The sequence below is a fragment of the Arachis ipaensis genome, chromosome B05, assembly GCF_000816755.2.
Source record: "Arachis ipaensis cultivar K30076 chromosome B05, Araip1.1, whole genome shotgun sequence".
Lineage (NCBI taxonomy): Eukaryota > Viridiplantae > Streptophyta > Magnoliopsida > Fabales > Fabaceae > Arachis > Arachis ipaensis.
In genome coordinates, this window is record NC_029789.2 from 138,563,784 (window position 1) to 138,575,000 (window position 11,217).

Here is an 11,217-nt window from a genome sequence, read left to right on the forward strand (position 1 = left end):
AGATAAATAATTTTATGACATCTTATCAAAATTTTATAACGAAACAATTTAGAATTTGTTATTTATTTCATATAAAAAAAGGAATTTTAGCCTGAATCAAATAATAATAATAAACGTATGCAAAATTCAGAGTCAAACTCAAAGAATAAAAAACATTCAAATCAAACAATGCCTTTTTCCGTTGTCTCTTCATTTCTGTTTCCAAAAATGAAAAAATCAGATTATTTATTATCGTAGTCGTTGTTGGCAACTCACATGGATATATGTTCATACCTTAGGTTTTTTATTCAACGACGATGGTGCATGCGTTGAAAGAAACTCTAAAGAATTCATTTTTCTTTTAAATAATTTATTATAGAAAGAATACTCAATTTGTTCCTGAATTTGCTGCAAACTTCAATTTAATCCCTAAAATTTTAGTTATCTCTATTTAATTTTCAAACTTTGCGAATATGAAATAATTTTTGACGTAACGGAAGTTGATACGTGAACAGCCAGATGCTACGCTAGACTCTGTAAAACAATGTTGTTTTGGTTTCGGCACTCAAATAGCCAAAAAAATATTATAAGTGGTGTTTATTTAAACATTTTCTTGCAAAACAAGCGATATGACATCGTTGTTGGACTATTTGAGTGTCATAACCAAAACTAAATCACTTTACAAGTTTCAGCATAACATTTGATTGTCCATGTCAGTGTGACATCTTTACTATCAGAATATCACACTTCTGACTGCACTACTCTGATAGAACAAATATTACGATGACTTCCATACATATATAATAATAAACTATGAGCCTTTAACTTAAAACCGCATCGCTGTTTTCTTTGAAAAACCAGAAATACTTTTTTTTTTTTTTGAAAAACGGAAAATACTTTTTCTTTCGTTTTACAAGCATACATACATATTCCAATACACACACACACAAGGGTCCTTTAACACAAGTAATTACAAACATTGATCATCATTACAATCATGACTCATATCTTTCTTTACAAAAATATAAATCTCAATAACAAACATTAATCATCATTACAATCATGACTTCTATCCCTCTTTACAAAAATATAAATCTCAATAACAAGGCGAGAAAAAAGACATCTATGATAATACAACCATAAAGTGTAGAAATCATGTCATAAACTTCTTTGTCCGCTTCCTGAAAAGAGAAGTCTGTAGGGATGAGAACCTAACCACACGGTCTCAGCAGAAAGTTTGGAATTGTCATAAGAGGATACGTATAAGGAAAAGAATGGATTTCAACCGAAGTGATTATCGCTCGTCTTATGAATCCTTTCAAAAACCAACAGTTACTTATTCAAAATCCAAATTCATACTTCCATTATAAAATCTTAAAAGTTACTCAAACTGTATGAATGACCAACTTGTTCCAAGCATAGGTTCTTTAAATCTATGATGAACCAGTTTGATCTTTCATACTTTACTAAACCTTAAACATAAATCAATCACGACATCCGACCCATCACATAATCAATCAACACACAAATCACCACAAGCCAATGCGTGTATCAACCTTTACCAACTTACTGAATTACAGCCTCCAGACCAATTAGTCACGACCTCCGGCCCAAAATAATCAAATCTCGGCCTTCGGCCCAAAATAATATCAAATCTCGGCCTTCGACCCCAAAACAATATCAAATCTCGGTCTCCAACCCACATCAATATCAACTCTCGGCCTCTGACCCCAAAACAATATCAAATCTCGGTCTCCAACCCATATCAATATCAACTCTCGGCCTTCGGCCTAAAACAATATCTAATTTTGGCCTCCGATCCAACATATAATCAAATCACTTACACGCCACCACACTTCAAACCAACAAGTCACAAACTCAAGCAATCAAACAAACAATCACACACATAGAGAGCAAGTACAACAAGTAGTACAATTAGCAATTAACAGGATGTTAATTAGGCATGCCAAGTATAATTATGCAGACCCAAGCAAAATCAAACAAATGCAGTATGATGTATGCCTGTCCTACTGGCCATGAGCTCACATGTCGGTTAACATGCCAGAATCCGATACATGCAGTATCTAACCCGGACATTGTCTCTCGCTTGCGCATCTCCAAAAGGAACATAAACAAAGGAGAGTGCCTTTCCACCTTCTCCTAGAGGTAGTACAAACGAGTGCGCCTTTCCACATCGAAGGAGTTTGTCTTTCCACCTTTCAACCAGAAAAAGATGTGAGGAAACAATACGAAAGAGAGTGCTTTTCCACCTTTCCTTAACTTAGGGGTATAATACAAAGGAAGTGCATTTTTACCTTCCCCATATCCACACTGCAACAAGAGAGAAAATTATGCATCCTCCACTTGTCTATCACAGCAAAAGAGGGAATCATTCATTCTCAACTTGTCTATCCCTAAGCGGGACAAAGCCACCGATCTCAACATGGGCGAGACAAAACCACCATCCCCACTATATCAATCATAATCATTTTCATCATCAATTTATCATTAACATAATCATAACCAAGCATAATCAAGACCACAATCAAATCCTTATCAATTATAAATACGCAAGCGGGACAAACTTTCATCCTTGCCAAAAATATATATTCAATCAATACGCAAGCAAAATACCACCCAGACCTTGTCAATCCAGCCATTTAGGCCACAATCAGTCAATATCAATGTCTTTTAGTAATATCATAAGTTACTAAACTCGTTAACCCCCAAATCGTTGCTGATTTATCAAGCTTAGGTTTATTAATCTCAATCTTTTATTAATTTTATTACCTCGTGAGCGGAATTACACCACCGTTCTCACTGCAGGTGGGACAAATCACCAACCCAAACAATCATATCATCCGGTTTAATCAATTATTTATCCGAAAATAATTCAATTTAATTTATTGGATTTAGTAGCCACACTCTATCCAAAGCTTCAAAATAAGTTATCAGACTTAATTTAGGAATTACAGAAGTTTACAAGCTTACTGAAAAATTTACACAGTTAAAAACAGAGTTTATTTGAGAAAATAAGATCTGTGTGTATGCATCACCTTGTGCGTACATATCAATCAAAAAGCAATTTCTGTCTTGTACGTACGAGCGTATGCACAACTTGTAAATTCTCCTTGGCGTGCGTACTATAAGACCCCGAATTTTTTAAAATAAAATAATTAGTTATTTATGTTATTATGTTGGTTGATGTTTTATTTTTAAGAAAATTATTTTACCACCTTTATTATTATTCTAAATTTTGTTAAACAACTAAAAACCTTGTAGAACTTCATTTCATAATCTATTAAAGATAAGTGTAATGGTGAGAGCCGTCCCAGTGAGCATACCTGGTGATAAGTCCTCTTTGAAGGCAATAAGACCATTGGTAAGCTAGGGTGGTCCCGTAACATAAGTCTTTAACAGATAATGGCTGGAATTCTAAAATCTTTAGCTGAATTAAACAAAGAAAAGAATAATTCAACAATAACAAGGAATAATGATACTGAAGTCTCAAGTTCATCCTTAGAATTACAAGTAGTAAAATTAGAAGAAAAGTTTCATAACTGATCTGTACTTCTTATAAGCAAAAACGAAGTTTATAAAAGACAAGCATTTTGAAAACAAAAAGATAATAAAATACATATGTTAGAGTACAAAAACAAAGTTTATAAAAGACAAGCATTTTGAAAACAAAAAGATAATAAAATACATATGTTAGAGTACAGTTACCCAGAAACTAGTAATAATAACATCATAAACATACCAGAGGAAGAAAAACTAAAAGAGCATCAACAAAAAGGTTATAATTTTATTCATATAGGACTTATCCAAGTAGTCGCCAAACCTAGCTTTAGACTAGAAATTAACATACCTATCTTAATGGTATTACAGGACACAAGGTTTAAAAAATTTAGAGACTCACTAATAGCTATATTAGAAAGTAATTGTTATGATGGCCCAGTATTTTTTAATTGTTATCCAAATTTTTTCATGAGTCTTAAAAATGAATACACATCTGAAGCTCTCAAATTATATATTAAAATACCTAAAGATATCATTGATGAAAAATATGATCCTTTTGAAGTAATTTATAGAATATATTATAAATTTTAGGGCTATAAGAGAATCATCAAAAGACGAAACTATTATTATTCATGCTAATTTACGAAGGTCTTTTGTTCAAACACCTAAAAAAACTTCAACATGAAGAACTAATCGGGATTATCCCTAAATAATGAATTTTAGAAGATATAGTAGAAGAAGACAAAATAGAAAATACAGAAATTAGGAACATTATTAGAGAAGGTCTAAATATTAGACTAAGAATGAATAGGTCTCATTCAGTTAGAATACCAAATTACCAGAATAAAGAAGAAATTTTACCAAGACATTCTATAGATAATTTCGTCATAAACGATGAAGTTATAGGAATAAATAACAATAGACCACATATAGCAACTCCTTTATATGGAACAGAAACTAATTATTCGCCAACTACCTCTCAAATTCTAGGAGTTATAATAAAAGAAGAACCTTTAGAGATTGATAAAAATTGGATTAGTAAAGATTTTTATGCAGAATATAATACAGGATTAAGAAAATGATATTTTCCTAGATATTCTGAAAAGGAAACTATAGAAATAAGAAAAAAAATTTATGATTACTTAATAAAAAATAAAATCAATTTATATTTCTTCTACTGGTTAAAAAATTACTTTCATGATTTTAAAAAAAATTTTTGTCTTTTAACTAAGACAACCACTACTTGAAAAACGAATACAGGGCAAACCGTAGAATTCCAATATCCACCAGAAGAAACCATAAAACTACAGGTAGCACACAATTTAGAACTAGAAGCCACCCCATATAAAGATAGTGGAATAGAAGGAAGTGTAGACAAAAGAGACATTAAAAAGGTACATCAACAACTTAACTACACCAACACAGTCCTAGATATTATGAAAAACCAGTTAGAAAGAATTGAACATAAATATGAACAACTTAAGCCCATAGAAAAACCTATATATAAGTTTCAAAGTCCTGTGTAATCAAACTTAGAACAAATGTAGAAGCAAACATTGATGAGTTAAAAGAAAAACTTAAGTCTATAAGTCTAGAAAAAACAGCTGTTAATACAATAGAAATTAACAAAATGACACATAAAGAATCAGTACTATCCAAAGCTAAGAAATTATTATCCAAGACCAACCCCGACTGACGTAAGCCTTGAAGAAAGAACACAGATAGTACAAAATAGTTTTACCGGATCCGAATTAGTAGAATGGAATTTAGATGGTTTAAGTGAACAAGCCATTTTAGATCTAATGTATAGTATGAGTATGGCAGCAACTTCTTATAAGGCAAAATGATCTACTGATAGAGAAGCAGCAGTCATGATCACACAAGGGTTCACTGGGCAATTAAAAGTATGATGGGATAACTTTTTAACTATACCAGAAAAAGAATTAATTTTAAGTAGTATAAAACCAGAAGACCAATCACAAGACGCCATAGCAACCTTAATTTTTACAATTATAAAAAACTTTTTAGGAGACCCAAATATTTTCAAAGATAGAATAGGAACCCAACTAATGAACCTACGATGCCCTACAATGTCTGACTATCGATGGTATAAAGATGTTTTTATTTCTAAAGTTATGATGAGAGATGATGCAGCAGCTCCTTTTTGGAAAGAAAGATTTATAGCTGCCCTACCTAAATTCTTTTCAGAAAAAGTTTTACAAAAACTATAATCTCTATTCGATACTCAAATGCCATATAAAGGCCTAGCTTTTGGCCAAATACATAATATTGTAGTACAAACCTGAGTAGAAATATGCATTGACACTAGATTACAAGAGAAAATGCGAAAAAAAAAATTATGAGCAATAAACGAGAATTAGGAAACTTTTGTCAACAATATGGCATTACAACTAAAAAAGCACCTAGCAATCAAAATAGAGTCATTAAGAGAAGAAAAATAAAAATTTATGGGAATAGGTGTCGGTATCAATTGAAAGAACCTTACACAACAGGAAATAAGCCAAAAGAAAATTATAGAAAAAAATAAAAATAGAATAATCAAAAGAAAAGTAACAAGAAACAAATAGTTTGCTGGAAGTGTAAAAAATCAGGTCATTATGCTAATAACTACAAAACAAAAGAAAAAATAAACAAAATTAGTAATGAAGAAGTAAGAAAATCTTTAGCGGCTATACTAATTGACAGTGAATCAGAAATTGAAACGGAAAAAGAATATTCTTCTGATGATTCAAAAAATTTTATACAACAATTAGATATACCATCCTCTTCAGAGTCTTCTGTAACAGAGGAAGATTTGTGTTTGGGACCAAGAATATGTAACTGTGATAGTTGTATACAATCTTTAAATGTAATTACGAGTACTCAAAAGTCAATCAATACCTTAACTAGAGAACAAACAAACACTTTAATTTCTATAATAGATAAATTAGGAGATTCTCCCTTCAAAGATGAATTCTTATTTCAATTAAATGATCTGATCAGGAAAGAAGAAAAATCTAAAGAAGAAATAAGGCCAGTAGAAATTAAGGAAATATATAATAGGTTTAGAACACATAAAGAAAAAAATTCTTTAAAACATTTACAAGAAGAGATAAAAATATTAAAATCTGAGATTTCTGAATTGACACAACAAAATATATCTCTTGACTATAGAATACTAAAATTAGAAGGAGAAAACATAGTAAGATTACAAAAAGGAAAAGAAAGATTAGAATCAATAGAAGAAGAAGAAGAAATTATACATCCAATTAACCAAATTAATGAATTAACATTATTAATTAACCAGAAATGGTATACCCATATAGTCATAATAATCGAAACAGAGAAATTTGAGTTTATGGCTATGATAGACTCAGAGACAGATGTAAATTGTATCCAAAAAGTATTAATACCTACCAAGTATTATGAAAAAACAACTGAAACTTTTGTCAAAGTAGACAATGACAAAATGACTATAAACTATAAGACTTCTAAAGCAAAAATTTGTAAGGAAAATGTATGCTTGTCAACTACCTTTTTCCTAGCAAAAAGAATATCTCAACAAGTTATATTAGGAAACTCTTTCACTCTACTATTATACCCTTTTACAGTAGATGTAGATGGTGTAACCACCTATTGTATACCAAACCAACCTATTCTATTTGAATTCATACAAAAACCCAAATGAAAGGAACTAAATTTACTACAACAAATGGCTACTTCACAAATCAATATAATAGAAAGAAAAAAGAAACAAATTAGCTTTTTGAACCAAGAAATTGTATATAAGAAAATAGAACAACAATTAGAAAGCCAAAAAATTTAGACTCTAATAAAAGTGATAGAAGATAGGATAAAAAAGGACTTGTGCAGCCTAAGCTTTTCATTATAGAAAATTACATAAAATATCTCTACCCTATGAAGATGACTTTAATGAAAAAGATATCCCCACTAAAGCCAAACCGATACAAATGAACAAAGAATTATTGACATATTGTAAAAAAAAATCCAGAAATTCTTAGATAAAGGACTAATCAGGCCATCAAAATCTCCTTGGAGTTGCACAGAATTCTATGCAATGAAAGCTTCAGAAATTGAAAGAGGAGCTCCAAGGTTAGTAATTAATTATAAGCCTTTAAATAAAGCCTTAAAATGGATAAGATACCCCTTACCAAATAAAAATGACTTAATTAAAAGACTAAGTAAGGCTACTGTATTTTCTAAATTTGATTTAAAATCTGGATACTATCAAATATCAGTAAAAGAAGAAGACCAATATAAAATAGCTTTTATATTACCCTTTGGACATTATGAATAGAATCTAATGTCCCAAGGATTAAAAAAAGCACTAAGTGAATTTCAAGAAATTATGAATAATATTTTTTATTCATATGTAGATTTTATCATAGTCTACTTAAACGATATTTTTGTATACTCTAAAGGAATAACCCAACATATTCAGCACCTAGAAAAATTTATTAATATTATAAAAGAAAATGGTCTTGTCCTATCTGAAAAGAAAATGAACATATTTATAACAAAATTAAAGTTTCTAGGATATGAAATTTTTCAAAGAACAATTACTCTGATTAAGAGATCTATTGATTTGCAGAAAATTTCCAAATAAAATTATCGACAAGAAACAATTACAAAGATTCTTAGGATGTCTTAATTATGTAGCTAAATTTCTACCAGAAATAAGAACTTTATGTGAACCTTTATATAAAAGGCTAAGAAAACAGCCTCCTCCTTGGACCAAAGACATGTCTAAAATAGTTCAAAAAATTAAATATTTAGTAAAAAAAATTTCTTGTTTGAGTATACCAGACTCTAAGGCAAGTCTAATTGTCGAAACAGATGCTTCAGAATTAGGGTATGGAGGAATACTTAAACAAGTCCTTCCAAACTCCTCAAAAGAACAAATAGTTAAATATCATTCGGGTGTATGAAATTCAGTCCAGAAAAATTATGCTACCATTAAAAAAGAAATATTAGCCATTGTCCTATGTGTTTCACATTTTCAGGAAGATTTGTTCAATAAAACCTTCTTGGTCAGAATTGATTGCAAAGCAGCTCCTAGTGTATTAAAGAATGATGTTAAAAATCTAGTTTCTAAACAAATATTTGCTAGATGACAAGTTATATTATCATTCTTTGATTTTTCTATTGAGTATATTAAAGGAGAATCAAATGCATTACCTGATTTTTTAACAAGAGAATTTTTACAAGGTAAAAATGAGCAAGAAACAAGCAAGCAGTGAAGATTATGGTCAACCTCTTGACCAACCAGCAACTTCAATACAAGCTAAACAATTATCTATTAAACCCTTGACGATGTCACAGGTTGTTAAAAGTAAAAAATCATTAGCATCAACTAAAAGCTTATATGAGGTCCTACAATTAACAGATATACATTATTGCAGCCATCAGATTTGTTTAAAACTAAACCATTATCTGAAGAACATCCTTACCATGAAAACCAATACCTTTAAAAATAATGGCTTTGGAAAAAGAGTGGTTTAAGTTGGATAGAAGAACCCTTTATAAAACAGTTTTTCCAAATACTTTTCATTACCCTCCAACAAACATCCAAAAAACCCGAACCTTTTATGAATTTATCTTAGTAGACACAAGATCCATTGAATTAACTCATAATAAAGACCCGACCACAAAAGATACAATATTCTCAAAAATTAAGATTATGAAAGTAATAACATTATCAGAATGGAAAAAACCTCCCTTTCATTGTAAAAGTTTTACTAGAAAATTTGAACTACAACATTCTTCCTATTATGATTATATAGATGCCTGGTGGAACGCCCTATATCTTTCTCCAAATTCCCACTCTTGGTTCATATGGTTCTGAAAAGGGATTTCTCTACAGTTTTTCAAATGGTTCCAGATATGGTTTCAAGAGTTTGGACCAATATAAGTAATTTTTCTAAAAGAAGCTAGCATGACTTATGAATATTTCAAAAACAAAACATCATTTCTAGATGGATATAAGCTGATTTCCTTCATTTCAACTGTGGGAATATGCTGGATAATGACCTGGGAATATGATTCCACAGGATATGAAGACACTCCAAACGTGCAATATTTAATTAGAAACATAAAAGTGTAATGGTGGAATAAATTTGACCTGAACTTAATTAGTAAAAGAGCAATTGATAATTGGATGACTATATCCCAAAAAAGAGCAGAACCCCCAAGCCACAGTTCAGGGTTCGAAAAAATATCATTCAAAAAAGAAACTCGCTTTCAAGCCTATAAAAAACAAATGATGGCGGTCCTTGCAGCGGCCACCTCGGAAGAAGAGATCCATAATTCTTTAAAAGCAATAAAAGCAGAACCAACAGACGAAAATATTTCAAAAACAAAACATCATTTCTGGATCGATATAAGCTGATTTTCTTCATTCCCACTATGGGAATATGCTGGATAATGACTTGGGAATATGATTCCATAGGATATGAAGACACTCCAAGCGTGCAATATTTAATTAGAAACATAAAAGTGTAATGGTGGAATAAATTTGACCTGAACTTAATTATTGATAATTGGATGACTATATCCCAAAAAAGAGCAGAACCCCCAAGCCACAGTTCAAGGTTCAAAAAAATATCATTCGAAAAATAAACTCGCTTTTAAGCCCATAAAAAACAAATGATGGTGGTCCTTGCAGCGGCCAACTCAGAAGAAGAGATCCATAATTCTCTAAAAGCAATAAAAGCAGAACCAACAGACGAAAACAGACACTTGTACAAAATCAAGAGAGAAGGTGTCAAGACAATCTCAGAAAGCAACAAAAGCATCGCATGCAAAAAAGAACAAAGTCATCAGCAGGATTCCAACAGAATCATATCAGAAAAAACAAAACCAACTACCGGCTTTCAAAAAACTAAAACAGAAGACATTAACTCAGAGACAGAGCCTCTGAATCAAACCACAGAAAGTGCAAACGGATTAGCAAAACCAAGGGTTAAAATGTAAAAGAATAAAGGGCATAGCCCACTATAAAAGGGGAGAAGGGGAGGGGGTTGTAGAAAATCCGCAATTTTACACACATCCTCTCATACTCTGAAACACTTTTAAGCTTTCATTGCAATCTTTGTATTAAAAAGTTTCATCCTTTGTATTTTGGTTCAAGCCTTTGAATTATAATACAAGTTCATATTACTCCATCATCAAGTGAGTATTAATATTTAGTTCATTATTGGTTTATTAGATTTTATTATCCTATTGACAGTACTTTTTAGTATTCTATTTCTTATTAATTTAAATATGGACGGCTCTCATCGCTACACTTATCTTTAATAGATTATGGAATGGAGTTCTACAAGGTCTTTAGTTGTTTAACAAAGTTTAGAATAATAATAAAGGTATAAGGATACGAATATATTAAAGAAGTAAGATATAACAAAGTTTAAAGATTGTAGTAAAACCTAGTATAATAACGTAAAAATTTAATCGCAAGTAATTGATTATAAAGGATCTCCTCATCTTGGATTATATAGTTTGTTTCATATGGATAACAATAAGGACAAAGTTTAATTGATCTTCTCATGGTATTATGTTTATATGGTGGTCTCATGAGAAGATACCAGAACCAGGCTTTCACTTGGCTCTGATACCTTCAACTTTTGGCGCTCAATTTTTTGAACTCCGTAACTCCAATAAAAAATGTAATTCGATAAAAGTGTTTATATCTTCCTCCTC

At 30.9% G+C, this 11,217-nt stretch overlaps 1 protein-coding gene across 4 annotated transcripts in view; it reads right to left on the reverse strand.

Moving 5' to 3' along the window:
* Window positions 1-10,204, reverse strand: part of LOC107642134 (nudix hydrolase 14, chloroplastic-like) — an 18,920-nt gene extending 8,716 nt beyond the window's left edge. For 3 of the 4 annotated variants that reach the window (XR_002347463.1, XR_001620622.2, XR_002347464.1), the window contains exons 1-2: window positions 10,192-10,204; window positions 8,786-8,791 (exon numbers count right to left, since the gene is read on the reverse strand). The gene's annotated coding sequence lies outside the window, so the exon portion shown is untranslated. Of the gene's footprint in view, window positions 1-8,190; window positions 8,203-8,785; window positions 8,792-10,191 lie in introns of those variants that run through there. The other variant, XM_016345444.2, reaches the window with a different exon arrangement.